At 40.0% G+C, this 15,423-nt stretch overlaps 1 protein-coding gene across 1 annotated transcript in view; it reads left to right on the plus strand.

Moving 5' to 3' along the window:
- The first annotated feature begins 520 nt into the window (after positions 1–520).
- Positions 521–15,423, plus strand: part of LOC128691940 (zinc finger protein 84-like) — a 75,408-nt gene continuing 60,505 nt past the window's right edge. Inside the window, exon 1 of the mRNA XM_070101101.1 lies at positions 521–684. The gene's annotated coding sequence lies outside the window, so the exon portion shown is untranslated. The remainder of the gene's footprint in view (positions 685–15,423) is intronic.

The following is a 15,423-nucleotide window of genomic DNA, read 5'->3' on the forward strand; positions in this document are numbered from 1 at the left end:
AACCTGCTGTATAAGTGGGGCCCTACAGTAGCCTGGAACCTAACCTGCTGTATAAGTGGGGCCCTACAGTAGCCTGGAACCTAACCTGCTGTATAAGTGGGGCCCTACAGTAGCCTGGAACCTAACCTGCTGTATAAGTGGGGCCCTACAGTAGCCTGGAACCTAACCTGCTGTATAAGTGGGGCCCTACAGTAGCCTGGAACCTAACCTGCTGTATAAGTGGGGCCCTACAGTAGCCTGGAACCTAACCTGCTGTATAAGTGGGGCCCTACAGTAGCCTGGAACCTAACCTGCTGTATAAGTGGGGCCCTACAGTAGCCTGGAACCTAACCTGCTGTATAAGTGGGGCCCTACAGTAGCCTGGAACCTAACCTGCTGTATAAGTGGGGCCCTACAGTAGCCTGGAACCTAACCTGCTGTATAAGTGGGGCCCTACAGTAGCCTGGAACCTAACCTGCTGTATAAGTGGTGCCCTACAGTAGGCTGGAACCTAACCTGCTGTATAAGTGGGGCCCTACAGTAGCCTGGAACCTAACCTGCTGTATAAGTGGGGCCCTACAGTAGCCTGGAACCTAACCTGCTGTATAAGTGGGGCCCTCCTGTATGTAGAATTTCTGCAAGTGGCAGCGCTCCACGTTGCCATCAGGTGATCACCAAGTGCCAATTTTGCACCCTCATATCTCAGTAAGTACTGACCTTGATTTTTTTTTTATCCTATAACACAAAAAATGTGCTCCTTATTTCTATAAAAAAAAAATAAAAATATTCGGGGCACTGGGCGAGAGAATGTATATATATGTTTTATCCATTTACGGGTTAATAGAATCTCTACTCTCCAACATGATTTGATAATGCTGTCAACATTCCCATGTTTGCGTACTTCTCATTCTGACAATGAATCACTAACACATAAGAAGTAGGTAGTAGGTTGGTAGACAGCAACCACCCAGGGAGGTACTACCGTCCTGCCAGTTGACTGTGAAACAGAAACCTGTAACTGTTTTGCATGATGGTAGGATTGCTGGTTTCTTTTTCTGTCTCATAAACAGGCTAGATAACTGGGATATCTTGCTACTCCTACTTACACTTTGGTCACACTTCACAGACATGCACATGCATATATATATACATACATCTAGGTTTTTCTCCTTTTTCTAAATAGCTCTTGTTCTTCTTTATTTCTTCTATTGTCCATGGGGAAATGGAAAAGAATCTTTCCTCCGTAAGCCATGCGTGTTGTATGAGGCGACTAAAATGCCGGGAGCAATGGGCTAGTAACCCCTTCTCCTGTAGACATTTACTAAAAAAGAGAAGAAGAAAAACTTTATAAAACTGGGATGCTTGAATGTGCATGGATGTAGTGCAGATGACAAGAAACAGATGATTGCTGATGTTATGAATGAAAAGAAGTTGGATGTCCTGGCCCTAAGCGAAACAAAGCTGAAGGGGGTAGGGGAGTTTCGGTGGGGGGAAATAAATGGGATTAAATCTGGAGTATCTGAGAGAGTTAGAGCAAAGGAAGGGGTAGCAGTAATGTTGAAGGATCAGTTATGGAAGGAGAAAAGAAATTATGAATGTGTAAATTCAAGAATTATGCGGATTAAAGTAAAGGTTGGATGCGAAAAGTGGGTCATAATAAGCGTGTATGCACCTGGAGAAGAGAGGAATGTAGAGGAGAGAGAGAGATTTTGGGAGATGTTAAGTGAATGTATAGGAACCTTTGAACCAAGTGAGAGAGTAATTGTGGTAGGGGACCTGAATGCTAAAGTAGGAGAAACTTTTAGAGAGGGTGTGGTAGGTAAGTTTGGGGTGCCAGATGTAAATGATAATGGGAGCCCTTTCATTGAACTTTGTATAGAAAGGGGTTTAGTTATAGGTAATACATATTTTAAGAAAAAGAGGATAAATAAATATACAAGATATGATATAGGGTGAAATGACAGTAGTTTGTTGGATTATGTATTGGTAGATAAAAGACTGTTGAGTAGACTTCAGAATGTACATGTTTATAGAGGGGCCACAGATATATCAGATCACTATCTAGTTGTAGCTACACTGAGAGTAAAAGGTAGATGGGATACAAGGAGAATAGAAGCATCAGGGAAGAGAGAGGTGAAGGTTTATAAATTAAAAGAGGAGGCAGTTAGGGTAAGATATAAACAGCTATTGGAGGATAGATGGACTAATGAGAGCATAGGCAACGGGGTCGAAGAGGTATGGGGTAGGTTTAAAAATGCAGTGTTAGAGCGTTCAGCAGAAGTTTGTGGTTACAGGAAAGTGGGTGCGGGAGGGAAGAGGAGCAATTGGTGGAATGATGATGTAAAGAGAGTAGTAAGGGAGAAAAAGTTAGCATATGAGAAGTTTTTACAAAGTAGAAGTGATGCAAGGAGGGAAGAGTATATGGAGAAAAAGAGAGAAGTTAAGAGAGTGGTGAAGCAATGTAAAAAGAGAGCAAATGAGAGATTGGGTGAGATGTTATCAACAAATTTTGTTGAAAATAAGAAAAAGTTTTGGAGTGAAATTAACAAGCTAAGGAAGTCTTAAGAACAAATGGATTTGTCAGTTATTTCGTGTATAGGGCAAGGAGGAATAACATCTTGTAGGAGTGAGGAAGAGCCAGTTGTGAGTGTGGGGGAAGTTCGTGAGGCAGTAGGTAAAATGAAAGGGGGTAAGGCAGCCGGGATTGATGGGATAAAGATAGAAATGTTAAAAGCAGGTGGGGATATAGTTTTGGAGTGGTTGGTGCAATTATTAAATAAATGTATGGAAGAAGGTAAGGTACCTAGGGATTGGCAGAGAGCATGCATAGTTCCTTTGTATAAAGGCAAAGGGGACAAAAGAGAGTGCAAAAATTATAGGGGGATAAGTCTGTTAAGTGTACCTGGTAAAGTGTATGGTAGAGTTATTATTGAAAGAATTAAGTGTAAGACGGAGAATAGGATAGCTGATGAACAAGGAGGCTTTAGGAAAGGTAGGGAGTGTGTGGACCAGGTGTTTACAGTGAAACATATAAGTGAACAGTATTTAGATAAGGCTAAAGAGGTCTTTGTGGCATTTATGGATTTGGAAAAGGCGTATGACAGGGTCGATAGGGGGGCAATGTGGCAGATGTTGCAGGTGTATGGTGTAGGAGGTAGGTTACCGAAAGCAGTGAAGAGTTTTTACGAGGATAGCGAGGCTCAAGTTAGAGTATGTAGGAAAGAGGGAAATTATTTCCCAGTAAAAGTAGGCCTTAGACAAGTTAGTTATTTTAATATGTTTATTATGCACCCCATACCCATCCAGTGGGCGGTAGTCAAAAAATTACAGAGGTACATAATGGGTCCAGGGACTGGGCCTCAAAGTTTTGATAGCTGAGCAAGTTACAGAGGTAATGAATTCACAATTTACAAAGGTAATGAACTCACAATTTACAAAGGTAATGAACTCCAGGTAGGTCTAGTCACAATCATGACAAGTTACAAAGGTATTTACAGATTACAGAGGTACACAATGGGTCCAGGGACCGGGCTCCAAAGTTTTGATGGCTGAACTAGGTACAAGGTAATGAACTCACAAGTTACAAAGGTAATGAACTCACAAGTTACAAAGGTAATGAATACTGTAAGAATGGTTACTTACGTGTATACATGGCTGCAATTATGAACAAATTTTAGAGTAATGAGCAATTCACACTTCCACACCCGGTCACAACTGTAGTGAGTTATTGGTGCAAATGTTGATTGCTGAGTCTCTCTCTCTCTCACACACACACACACACACACACACACATACAAATTCATACACACACACACATAATCACACACACACACACACACACACACACACACACACACACACACACACACACACACACACACACACACACACACACACACACACACACATACACAAACTCATACACACACACGCACACACACTCATACACACACACACACTCATACACACACACACACACACTCATACACACACACACACTCATACACACACACACACTCATACACACACACACACTCATACTCACACACACACACACACACACACACACACACACACACACACACACACACACACACACACACACACACACACACACACACACACAGGGACGGGAAATCCTGTGTCACAAACCTACTGGAGTTCTATGACATGGTGACAGCAGTAAGACAAGAGAGAGAGGGGTGGGTGGATTGCATTTTCTTGGACTGCAAGAAGGCATTTGACACAGTTCCCCACAAGAGATTGGTGCAAAAACTGGAGGACCAAGCAGGGATAACAGGGAAGGCACTACAATGGATCAGGGAATACTTGTCAGGAAGACAGCAGCGAGTCATGGTACGTGGCGAGGTGTCAGAGTGGGCACCTGTGACCAGCGGGGTCCCGCAGGGGTCAGTCCTAGGACCAGTGCTGTTTCTGGTATTTGTGAACGACATGACGGAAGGAATAGACTCTGAGGTGTCCCTGTTTGCAGATGACGTGAAGTTGATGAGAAGAATACACTCGATCGAAGACCAGGCAGAACTACAAAGGGATCTGGACAGGCTGCAGACCTGGTCCAGCAATTGGCTCCTGGAGTTCAATCCCACCAAGTGCAAAGTCATGAAGATTGGGGAAGGGCAAAGAAGGCCGCAGACGGAGTACAGTCTAGGGGGTCAGAGACTACAAACCTCACTCAAGGAAAAAGATCTTGGGGTGAGTATAACACCAGGCATATCTCCTGAAGCGCACATCAACCAAATAACTGCTGCAGCATATGGGCGCCTAGCAAACCTCAGAACAGCATTCCGACATCTTAATAAGGAATCGTTCAGGACCCTGTACACCGTATACGTTAGGCCCATATTGGAGTATGCAGCACCAGTTTGGAACCCACACCTAGCCAAGCACGTAAAGAAACTAGAGAAAGTGCAAAGGTTTGCAACAAGACTAGTCCCAGAGCTAAGAGGTATGTCCTACGAGGAGAGGTTAAGGGAAATCAACCTGACGACACTGGAGGACAGGAGAGATAGGGGGGACATGATAACGACATACAAAATACTGAGGGGAATTGACAAGGTGGACAAAGACAGGATGTTCCAGAGTTTGGACACAGCAACAAGGGGACACAGTTGGAAGCTAAAGACACAGATGAATCACAGGGATGTTAGGAAGTATTTCTTCAGCCACAGAGTAGTCAGTAAGTGGAATAGTTTGGGAAGCGATGTAGTGGAGGCAGGATCCATACATAGCTTTAAGCAGAGGTATGATAAAGCTCACGGCTCGGGGAGAGTGACCTAGTAGCGATCAGTGAAGAGGCGGGGCCAGGAGCTCGGACTCGACCCCCGCAACCTCAACTAGGTGAGTACAACTAGGTGAGTACACACACACACACACACACACACACTCACACACTCATACACATACACACAAACACACACACACACACACACACACACACACACACACACACACACACACACACACACACACACACACACACACACACACACACACACATATGTGGTAATGCTTTATTTACAGCTAGCAAAGTCAGTGTATTTCTCCAGAATGGTCTGTAATATACCACTGTGGATAAAATACTTAGCCATTTCTTGAACACTTCTGAGTGAGTTGTTTCTAAATTCATTAATTTTATCGCACTCCAGTACATAATGATGCAGGGTGTGACAATAGTCCATCTGGCAAAGTTTACATTTCGTTTGGTCTACATCTGGTGGTGGTGATTTAACCTGCCAAAGATACTTGTAACCCAGCCTGAGCCGGGCGGTAGTGACATCCAAGAGTCTGCTTATTTTGTTGGATGCACCATAGACATGTGGCTCCTCCTGCATGATAGAATGATGATAGATGGACTCACTGGTGTCAATCTCCCTGAGCCTTAAGTCCATAAAATTCAGCTGAAGTTCTTTTCGTATTAGACAAGGATGTGTGATGTCACCGTGGTTGTTTAATATATTTATAGATGGGGTTGTAAGAGAAGTAAATGCGAGGGTCTTGTCAAGAGGCGTGGAGTTAAAAGATAAAGAATCACACATAAAGTGGGAGTTGTCACAGTTGCTCTTTGCTGATGACACCGTGCTCTTGGGAGATTCTGAAGAGAAGTTGCAGAGATTGGTGAATGAATTTGGTAGGGTGTGCAAAAGAAGAAAATTAAAAGTGAATACAGGAAAGAGTAAGGTTATGAGGATAACAAAAAAGATTAGGTGATGAAAGATTGGATATCAGATTGGAGGGAGAGAGTATGGAGGAGGTGAATGTATTCAGATATTTGGGAGTGGACGTGTCAGCGGATGGGTCTATGAAAGATGAGGTGAATCATAGAATTGATGAGGGAAAAAGAGTGAGTGGTGCACTTAGGAGTCTGTGGAGACAAAGAACTTTGTCCTTGGAGGCAAAGAGGGGAATGTATGAGAGTATAGTTTTACCAACACTCTTACATGGGTGTGAAGCGTGGGTGATGAATGTTGCAGCGAGGAGAAGGCTGGAGGCAGTGGAGATGTCATGTCTGAGGGTAATGTGTGGTGTGAATATAATGCAGAGAATTCGTAGTTTGGAAGTTAGGAGGAGGTGCGGGATTACCAAAACTGTTGTCCACAGGGCTGAGGAAGGGTTGTTGAGGTGGTTCGGACATGTAGAGAGAATGGAGCGAAACAGAGTGACTTCAAGAGTGTATCAGTCTGTAGTGGAAGGAAGGTGGGGTAGGGGTCGGCCTAGGAAAGGTTGGAGGGAGGGGGTAAAGGAGGTTTTATGTGCGAGGGGCTTGGACTTCCAGCAGGCAGGCGTGAGCGTGTTTGATTGGAGTGAATTGAGACAAATGGTTTTTAATACTTGACGTGCTGTTGGAGTGTGAGCAAAGTAACATTTATGAAGGGGTTCAGGGAAACCGACAGGCCGGACTTGAGTCCTGGAGATGGGAAGTACAGTGCCTGCACTCTGAAGGAGGGGTGTTAATGTTGCAGTTTAAAAACTGTAGTGTAAAGCACCCTTCTGGCAAGACAGTGATGGAGTGAATGATGGTGAAAGTTTTTCTTTTTCGGGCCACCCTGCCTTGGTGGGAATCGGCCAGTGTGATAATAAAATAATAATAATAATAATAATAATAATAATAATAATAATAATAATAAATTAAACCCAAACCATCCCAACCTAGAATAATAATAATAATAATAATAATAATAATAATAATAATAATAATAATAATAATAATAATAATAATAATAACAATAATAATAATCTTAACTCAGGTGTTAAAGTGTCTTATTTTCATTGTTTTACTTTTATTTTCAGTCGCTCCCTTATTTTTAGATGTAAAATAATTATCTTAGTTTATATATTCATATTTGTTAGTAGTTTAACAGCAAATGCTTTTTGTTATTTGATAGTTGCAACAGCTTATTTCTGTACGTGCACATTATGAATGCAATTATCCATCCTGATATCAACCTCTTATTGAGCTGCACAAATAATCCTAACAGTAATTGCCATTACTACACTGCTAGTCTGGCTAATACTCTTCTGAGTGCCAGCAAGATCATTACACTCTTCAACTATAATGTTAGATCATTACAGTCTTCAACTATAATGTTAGATCATTACATTCTTCAACTATAATGTTAGATCATTACAGTCTTCAACTATAATGTTAGATCATTACAGTCTTCAACTATAATGTTAGATCATTACAGTCTTCAACTATAATGTTAGATCATTACAGTCTTCAACTATAATGTTAGATCATTACAGTCTTCAACTATAATGTTAGATCATTACAGTCTTCAACTATAATGTTAGATCATTACAGTCTTCAACTATAATGTTAGATCATTACAGTCTTCAACTATAATGTTAGATCATTACAGTCTTCAACTATAATGTTAGATCATTACAGTCTTCAACTATAATGTTAGATCATTACACTCTTCAACTATAATGTTAGATCATTATAGTCTTCAACTATAATGTTAGATCATTATAGTCTTCAACTATAATGTTAGATCATTATAGTCTTCAACTATAATGTTAGATCATTATAGTCTTCAACTATAATGTTAGATCATTACACTCTCCAACTATAATGTTAGATCATTATAGTCTTCAACTATAATGTTAGATCATTACACTCTTCAACTATAATGTTAGATCATTACACTCTTCAACTATAATGTTAGATCATTACACTCTTCAACTATAATGTTAGATCATTACACTCTTCAACTATAATGTTAGATCATTACACTCTTCAACTATAATGTTAGATCATTGAGTAAACACTATGATGACTTTCTTGCATTACTGAACTCTCTAAATGCGACTGTAACTTTTATTTTTCTTTCTGTAACCTGGCTCAAACAAGATCAAAGAGAAAAAGGTGGCTTATGAGAGGTTTCTACAAAGCAGAATTGTTATAAGATGAGCAGAGTATATGGAGAGTAAAAGAAAGGTGAAGAGAGTGGTGAGAGAGTGCAGAAGGAGAGCAGATGATGGAGTGAGGGAGGCACTGTCGAGAAATTTCATTGAAAATAAGAAAAAAATTTGGAGTGAGTTAAACAAGTTTCGAAAGCCTAGGGAAAGAATGAATTTGTCATTTAACCCTTTCAGGGTCCGTCCCGTAGATCTACGGCTTTACGTTCAGGGTCCAAACCGTAGATCTATGTCATGAGCTCAGCTCACTATGATAAACTGTGAGTGGTACATTTGGGCCTAGATATGAGAGAATACATCTATGTGGTATGTGTGCACCACATAAAACAAATCCTGCAGCACACTGTGTATAATGAGAGAAAAAAAACTGAGACCATGATTTTCGATTAAAACAGCGACTTTGTAGTGTTTTTTCGTATGTTTTTTATAGTTGTATTTGCGATTTCTTGGTCTCATTTGATAGAATGGAAGACATATTATAGAAATAGATATGATTTTGATTAATTTTAGCACTGGAAATGGCTTGAAACTGAGCTCAAAGTAGCGGAAATGTTAAATTTTTGCCGATGTTCAAGAGTAAACAAACGACCTCACACATCTAATACACGTCAGCTGGTGGGTCTAATATACATTCACAAATGTGTTGATGATATTCATACAATTATTACAATATTGCATAACAGTAAATCTTCTATTTTTTGGTGTGAATAAAAATTCATTATGTGAATAAAAAATCAAAATGGAATTCATTTGTAAAGCCTCAAAACTTAACTAATGAACAGAGGAAATGTTAGTTTAGTGTCAGGAATGCCTACATTGTTTATTCTGAACCCTGTTTTGAAATTGGAATATTTTGAAATTTGTGTTAAATTGGCCAAATTACCAATTTCCGATCATTTTATTTTGTAGTTGAAACAGTTGACTTGGCGATTTCTTGTGCTCAATCGATAGAATATAAGTAATACTAGTGAAATAGCTAAGAATTTGGTCGACTGGAATAATGTAATTGGCCTAAAATGGGAGTCAAAGTCGGCAAAATCGCCGATTCATAAATGTCGCTGACACATTAAAATTCGCGAGAGCATAATTTCGTCAATTTTCCATCAAATTTCATACTTTTTGTTTTATTACCTTCAGAAAAAGATTCTCTACCATTTCATAAGAAAAAATAAATTTTTTTTTTTTTAAATTCTTGGACACTGGGGCACCACTTCAGATTTTAGCCTTGGACCCTGAAGGGGTTAAAAACAGTAGGGGAGTTAGTAGATGGGGAGATGGAGGTATTGGGTAGATGGCACAAATATTTTGAGGAACTTTTAAATGTCGACGAAGAAAGGGAGGCGGTAATTTCATGCATTGGCCAGTGAGGTATACCATCTTTCAGGAGTGAAGAAGAGCAGGATGTGAGTGTGGGGGAGGTGCATGAGGCATTATGTAGAATGAAAGGTGGTAAAGCAGCTGGAACTGATGGGATCATGACAGAAATGTTGAGAGGTGGGGTGATATAGTGTTAGAGTGGTTGGTATTATTGTTTAACCCTTTGACTGTCGCGGCCGTATATATACGTTTGCGAGGTACCGTGTTTGACGTATATATACTCATAAATTCTAGCGGCTTCAAATCAGGCAGGAGAAAGCTAGTAGGCCCACATGTGAGAGAATGGGTCTGTGTGGTCAGTGTGCACCACATAAAAAAAATCCTGGAGCACGCAGTGCATAATGAGAAAAAAAAAACTCCGACCGTTTTTTTTAATTAAAATGCCGACTTTGTGGTCTATTTTCGTATAGTATTTGTGGTTGTATTCTCGTTTTCTTGGTCTCATTTGATAGAATGGAAACTATATTATAGAAATGGAGGTGATTTTGATTAATTTTACTATAAAAAGAACCTGGAAATGGAGCACAAAGTACAGGAAATGTTTGATTTTTGCCGATGTTCAAAAGTGAACAAATGATGTCATTGTCCAATAAATGTCCAAATAGCCATTCTAATACGCAGTCATGAATGGGTTGATGTAATTTTTACAATTATTACAGTATTGCAGTAGTCTGCATAACAGTAAATCTTCTATTTTTTGTTTGAATAAAATTTCAAAATAAAAAGCAAGAGTAATATCACAGGGACCTGGAGACATGACTGATGAACAAAGAAAATGTTATTTTAGAGCCAGGAATGTCTGCATTGTTCATTCTGGACCTTATTTTGAAATTGTCGTATTTTTTAATTTTCGTGAAATTGGCCAAATTGCAAATTTCTGACCATGTTATTGGGTAGTTGAAATCGGTAAATGGGCAGTTTCTTGTACTCAATCGATAGAAAAAATAGAGTTCTGAAGAAAGAGTTATGAGTTTGGTTGACTGGAATAACGGAATTAGCCGAAAATAGGGCTCAAAGTGGGCGAAATTGCCGATTTTTAACGCCGAAGTCGCTAACTTCACGAGAGCGTAATCCGTCAGTTTTCCATCAAATTTCGCTCCTTTTGGTGTCTTTACAATCGGGAAAATTCTCTATCAAAAGAAAAAATAATATTTTTTTTTTTTTAAATTTTACACCAGATTCATTTTTGCTGATGATTGTTTTAGTCCCAAAAAAAAATTTTTCCATCAGTACTTACCAAGATATAGAAGCATGAAGTTAGCAGAAAATGAGCCACGTATGGCAACAGCGGCGACTGCCGCTCACCCGGTAAACTTTGGTTTACTTGTATTTGAAGGTTTGTTGTTTTTTTCACTATTTTATTTTTTTACATAACTTATGTGGCCTGTGAGACCAAAGTAAGGTGCAATGTACATATATACACTCGTTGTATACAACACAATAAGCACACAAACATAATTATCAATATATTGTTTACAAAACTTGTTTACAAAGACAAACAATACAAAAAATTTTTTATTACTATTGTTCTATAATATATATACCAATATACAGTCACTGAACATACTCCTAGAAGTTCTGCAGCTTGTGGAACTCTGTGAAACATGGTGTCATACACAGTGGTGTTTTACACTCTTACACATAAAACATGGTGTCATACACAGTGGTGTTTTACACTCTTACACATAAAACATGGTGTCATACACAGTGGTGTTTTATACTCTCACACATAAAACATGGTGTCATACACAGTGGTGTTTTACACTCTCACACATAAAACATGGTGTCATACACAGTGGTGTTTTACACTCCTCACACATAAAACATGGTGTCATACACAGTGGTGTTTTACACTCTTACACATAAAACATGGTGTCATACACAGTGGTGTTTTACACTCTTACACATAAAACATGGTGTCATACACAGTGGTGTTTTACACTCTCACACATAAAACATGGTGTCATACACAGTGGTGTTTTACACTCTTACACATAAAACATGGTGTCATACACAGTGGTGTTTTACACTCCTCACACATAAAACATGGTGTCATACACAGTGGTGTTTTACACTCTTACACATAAAACATGGTGTCATACACAGTGGTGTTTTACACTCTCACACATAAAACATGGTGTCATACACAGTGGTGTTTTACACTCTTACACATAAAACATGGTGTCATACACAGTGGTGTTTTACACTCTTACACATAAAACATGGTGTCATACACAATGGTGTTTTACACTCCTCACACATAAAACATGGTGTCATACACAGTGGTGTTTTACACTCTCACACATAAAACATGGTGTCATACACAATGGTGTTTTACACTCTCACACATAAAATCAGTGTGTGTGCATTTTTGTTGAATTTTTTTTTATGTGCAAAGACAAAACACCTCGTCTGAGCAGCTTTCTTCAAAGTATTAGCAGGCAGTTGTGTTATGTAGTTATCCTAGGTAAATGGTCGTGTGTCATCCTTCCTTCCTAATTTCCTTCATTCCTTTCCTTCCTGGAGGCTACCTGGAGGGCATTCCACCTCTCTTCCTACATTCCTTCATCTGTCCTTCATTACTTTTTTCCTTCCTTTCATCTAGTCCTTCCTTCATTCCTGCCTTCCCTTCTTGCTTCTGGTTTCTATAATATATATACACATATATAGTCACTAGATACTTTCATAAAACTGCTATTATCACCCTTCAGCAAGCTTGTCTTGTGTGCGAGTGTGTGGCTTATAATTGTTTTGAGTCAGGAGTCGGCAGCTGTCAAAATGACATATTGTCTCATTAGTCACTCCCCCTACCGCCTGTCAAAACAATGGGGTCGGATGCTGCTTCCCCTCCATTCTATCTAATTATCTTTCTCCCTCATTCTATCTCTTTCAATCTGTCTCTCTTTCTCTCTCTCTGTCTATCTCTGTCTCACAGGTACACATAAATACAACTATACATAGTGTAAATTACCTAGGATAACCCAAAAAATCCAGACAAAGTGCTATACTCTGCTTGAAGATGTGAGTAAAGGTGATGATGACAGTCTTGTGGCTCTCTCTGAGACAGAGCTAGACGGATAGACAGGGAGTTTGGCAGACAGACAAATAGACAGACAGACAAATGTTTCTTCTTCTTCTTCTCCTCCTTCTCCTTCTCCTTCTTCTTCTCCTTCTTCTTCTCCTTCTTCTTCTCCTTCTTCTTCTCCTTCTTCTCCTTCTTCTTCTTCTTCTCCTTCTTCTTCTCCTTCTTCTTCTCCTTCTTCTTCTCCTTCTTCTTCTTCCTCTTCTTCTTCCTCTTCTTCTCCTTCCTCTTCTCCTTCCTCTTCTTCTTCTTCTCCTTCTTCTCTCCTTCTCCTTCTCCTTCTTCTTCTCCTTTTTCTTCTCCTTCTTCTCCTTCTCCTCCTCCTTCTCCCCCTTCTCCTCCTCCTCCTCCTCCTCCTCCTCCTCCTCCTCCTCCTGGCTCTTGACAGATGGACAGCTGCCCCCCTCCCTCCACCCTCGTTTACGCTCATCAAAGGTCAGCTCTTATCAGATGTTATCTCCCCTTATCTTGTCACTGTCATGGGGTGAACTGTTTTCATGCCTCAAGGGAACATATTATTACATATTATTATTATTAGGTATTAGGTATTATTATTATTCTTATTCTTCTTCTTATTCTTCTCCTCTTCTTCTCCTCCCTCCTCCTCCTTCCACCTTCCTCCTCCTCCCTCCTTCCCTCCTCCCTCCTCCTCCTCCCCCTCCTACCTCCTCCCTCCCTCCTTCCTCCTCCTCCCTCCCACCTCCTCCCTCCTTCTTCCTCCTCCCTCCTTCTTCCTCCTCCCTCCTTCTCCTCCTCCCTCCTTCTCCCTCCTTCCTTCCTCTTCCCTCCTTCCTTCCCCTTCCTCCTTCCTTCCTCCTCCTCTTCTTCCTCCTCCTCTTCTTCCTCCTCCTCTTCTCCTCTTCCTCCTCCTCCTCCTCCGCCTCCTCCTCCTCCTCCATTGCTTTTGGTCTCAAACTCCTCGAAATCATGAAATTGATCTTCATTGACACTTCCATGGTGTTAGAGCATCACTTGGGAAGAGAAGAGTCCCAGATTTGAAGGGAAGTCACATATTTCTTACCGCTAGACATGCTGAAAAAGGACGACTGAAATGGTATTCCCACAATGCACCACTGGCTCCCCGATTTTTTTTATATGGTGCACACTGACCATGGAGACCCATTCTCTCACATGTGGGCCTACCAGCTTTCTCCTGCTTGATTTGAAGCCGCTAGAATTTATGCGTATAGATACGTCAAACACGGTATCTCCTATGACGTACATATACGACCGCGACAGTCAAAGGGTTAAATATTGCCGAAGTCGCTAACTTCGCGAGAGCGTAATTCCGTCAGTTTTCCATCAAATTTCGTTTTTTTGGTGTCTTTACAATCGGGAAAAGATTCTCTATCATTTCATAAGAAAAAATAATTTTTTTTTTTTCGAATATTTTGCGACACCAGAAGCAACTTCAGGATTTGGCCCTTCGACAGTCAAAGGGTTAATAAATGTATGAAAGAGGGGAAGGTACCTAGCGATTGGCAGAGAGCATGTATAGTTTCTTTATATAAAGGGAAGTGGGACAAGAGAGATTGTAAAATTTATAGAGGAATTAGTTTAATGAGTATACCAGGAAAAGTGTATGGGAGGGTTATTGTTGAAAGAATTATAGGTAAGAGAGAATGTAGGATTGCGGATGAGCAAGGAGGTTTTAGAGTGGGTAGGGGATGTGTAGATCAAGTGTTTACATCGAAGCATATATGTGAACAGTATTTGGATAAAGGTAGGGAAGTTTTTATTGCATTTATGGATTTATAAAAGGCATATGATAGAGTGGATAGGGGAGTGTTATGACCAAGGTCATAATGAGATTAATTTAAGTGTATTGTCTACTTAATATTTTACTCGGGGTTTCTTTAATATTAGCTAAATTAAAGATTCCACTAGTCTATAATATTATCTGGTTTAGGAATATACCCAGGTATAATGTGTAAATGTATATATATTGAGTAATGTGTTAGGTAGGTACACCTGGCTAAGGTTTATAACAAGGTATGTCCATTGGTGGGTAGTTCACACCGCTCTACCCTCTCCCCCTTTGTTGGGTAGACGTCATGAAGGGATTTACTGTGTAAGGCCAGTTCACACTCACTGCTGACTGGGTGAACAGTGTCTTGGCAGACCTACTAGTACTCCAGTACAGTTCTCTCCTGGTGTCTTGGAGAATCTAGTTGAGAAACTCCTGAACTGGCTTGAGTTGAAAATTCTGTGGTGGAGTCGGCAGAAAGTCATATCCAGATATCTTAAGTTTACGATGTGTCTACCAGCGTCATGTGTAGAAGTCCCAGTGATATTGACCTTACTCAGTGAAGGAGTTCCTTTTTGATGTATATACTCATTCAAGTCATGTGTTATTATTGAGGAAATAGTCTTGCTCCTCTGAATATTTTCGAGTGTAGTGTCCGTATAGACACTACACTGTAATATTGTATACCTACAATTTAGGACTTTTAAGTGATTGAAAGAATCTCATTAATTAATATTAATAGATATTTAGGAATATCCAAGAGAAGTTTTTAAAATTTTTAATAAAAAGTCTGTAA

This window comes from Cherax quadricarinatus, chromosome 75 (assembly GCF_038502225.1).
Source record: "Cherax quadricarinatus isolate ZL_2023a chromosome 75, ASM3850222v1, whole genome shotgun sequence".
Taxonomy (NCBI): Eukaryota; Metazoa; Arthropoda; class Malacostraca; order Decapoda; family Parastacidae; genus Cherax; species Cherax quadricarinatus.